The following is a 2,916-nucleotide window of genomic DNA, read 5'->3' as shown; positions in this document are numbered from 1 at the left end:
TGCCTCACGATATATGGGTGAGAATTGCAGAGAGAGTTGCGTCGGTGATGAGCGGATAATTTGTACGCTTTTTGGCATTATTTTTTAGTATGTTTTTAGTATGATTTAGTTAGTTTTTAGTATATTTTTATTAGTTTTTAGTTAAAATACCCTTTTCTGGACTTTACTATGAGTTTGTGTGTTTTTCTGTGATTTCAGGTATTTTCTGGCTGAAATTGAGGGACCTGAGCAAAAATCTGATTCAGAGACTGAAAAGGACTGCAGATGCTGTTGGATTCTGACCTCCTTGCACTCGAAGTGGATTTTCTGGAGCTACAGAAGCCCAATTGGCGCGCTCTCAACGGCGTTGGAAAGTAGATATCCTGGGCTTTCCAGCAATATATGATAGTCCATACTTTGCCCAATATTTGATGGCCCAAACCGGCGTTCAAAGTCACCCTCAGAATTCCCAGCGTTAAACGCCGGAACTGGCACCAAAATGGGAGTTAAACGCCCAAACTGGCACAAAAGCTGGCGTTTAACTCCAAGAAGAGTCTCTACACGAAAATGCTTCAATGCTCAGCCCAAGCACACACCAAGTGGGCCCAGAAGTGGATTTTTATGTCTTTTACTCATCTTTGTAATTCTTAACCTACTAATTCCCTATAAATAGGACCTTTTGCTATTGTATTTGTGGTCTTGGAATCTTGGTAGCTATCTTTAGTCTTATGCTATCTTAGATCATGGGGCTGGCCTCACGGCCATGCCTAGACCTTGTTCTTATGTATTTTCAACGGTGGAGTTTCTACACACCATAGATTAAGGTGTGGAGCTCTGCTGTACCTCGAGTATTAATGCAATTACTATTGTTCCTCTATTCAATTCAGCTTGTTCTTATTCCAAGATATTCATTCGCACTCAAGAACTTGATGAATGTGATGATTATGTGACGCTCATCATCATTCTCACTTATGAACGCGTGATTGACAACTACTGTAGTTCTACAAGCAACAAGGCTCTAATGTTTATCTCTTGGATTTCTGATACACGATGCATGGTTGATCGCCTGACAACCGAGCGCTCGCCTAACAACCGAGCCAGCCATTCCGTGAGATCAGAGTCTTCGTGGTATAGGCTAGAATTGATGGCGGCATTCAAGAGAATCCGGAAGGTCTAACCTTGTCTGTGGTATTCTGAGTAGGATTCAATGATTGAATGACTGTGACATGCTTCAAACTCGCGATTGTGGGGCGTTAGTGACAGACGCAAAAAAATCACTGGATTCTATTCCGACATGATCGAGAACCGACAGCTGGATAGCTATGCCGTGACAGGGTGCGTTGAACATTTCCACTGAGAGGATGGGAGGTAGCCATTGACAACGGTGAAACCCTTGCATAAGCTTGCCATGGAAAGGAGTAAGAAGGATTGGATGAAGACAGTAGGAAAGCAGAGAGACGGAAGGGACAAAGCATCTCCATTCGCTTATCTGAAATTCTCACCAATGGAATACATAAGTATCTCTATCTTTATCTTTATGTTTTATTCATATATCATCCATAACCATTTGAGTCTGCCTGACTGAGATTTACAAGGTGACCATAGCTTGCTTCATACCAACAATCTCCGTGGGATCGACCCTTACTCGCGTAAGGTTTATTACTTGGACGACCCAGTGCACTTGCTGGTTAGTCGTGCGAAGTTGTGTTTATGCCATGGTATTGAGCACCAAGTCTTTGGGGCCATTACTAGGGATTATTTGAGTTGTGAAAAGTAGTGATCACAATTTCGTGCACCAAGTTTTTGGCGTCGTTGCCGGGGATTGTTTCGAGTATGGACAACTGACGGTTCATCTTGTTGCTTAGATTAGGTATTTTTCAGAGTTCTTAAGAATGAATTCTAGTGTTTCAAGGTGATGTTCTTATCATCACCAAAGCTAATTGATTCTCATCAATTTAGCTCTTGAATGCAATATCCTGCTGAAGCTTGGCTATTCATGTCTAATTCCTTTAGACTAAAGCTTTAGACTAACATTGCATGATTCCTGGAATTCTCATTAAGAATTTTGATACCTTTATTTTTTTTTCCACATAATTTTTGAAAAATCCAAAAAAAAATTATAAAAATCATAAAAACCAAAAATATTTTATGTTTCTTGTCAAGTCTAATGCTCATTTTAAGTTTGGTGTCTTGCATGCATTGTTTATTTGATCTTGGTTCTATTTTCAAGTCAATAGTACAGGGAACTGAAGATTCAGAACATGCAGCAGAGGAATTACACAGAAAAAGCTGGGCGTTCAAAACGCCCAGTGAAGAAGGACAGATTGGCGTTTAAATGCCAGCCAGGGTGCCTGGTTGGGCGTTTAACGCCCAAAAAGGTAGAGCATTGGGCGTTAAACGCCAGAATGTGCACCATTCTGGGCGTTTAACGCCAGGATGGCACAAGAGGGAAGATTCTGTTTTTAATTCAGATTTTTTTCAAGTTTTCAAAGTTTTTCAAAATCAAATCTTTTTCAAATCAAATCTTTTCAATCAAATGTTTTCAAAATCAATTTCTTTCCTTTTTCAAAAATACTTGCTATCAATTAATGATTTGATTCAACATTTCAAGTATGTTGCCTTTTCTGTTGAGAAAGGTTTAATGTTTGAATCATATCTTTTCTTGTTAGGCAAGTCATTAATTTTTAAAATCAAATCTTTTTAAAATTGTTTTTCAAATCATATCTCTTTAATCATATCTTTTTCAAAATAATTTTCAATCATATCTTTTTTATTTTTAATTTCAAAAATCTTTTTCAAAAATCACTTGATTTCTTTTCCACTTTTAGTTTTCGAAAATCAATTACTTTTTTTTTTCAAAATGTTTTTAAAATCTTTTACTTTGTTTTCGAAAATTTCTTCCCCCCTTCTCACATCCTTCTATTTATGGAGTAACAC

This window comes from Arachis stenosperma, chromosome 10 (genome assembly GCF_014773155.1).
Source record: "Arachis stenosperma cultivar V10309 chromosome 10, arast.V10309.gnm1.PFL2, whole genome shotgun sequence".
In the NCBI taxonomy this organism is placed as follows: Eukaryota; Viridiplantae; Streptophyta; class Magnoliopsida; order Fabales; family Fabaceae; genus Arachis; species Arachis stenosperma.
This window is presented reverse-complemented; position numbering follows the sequence as displayed.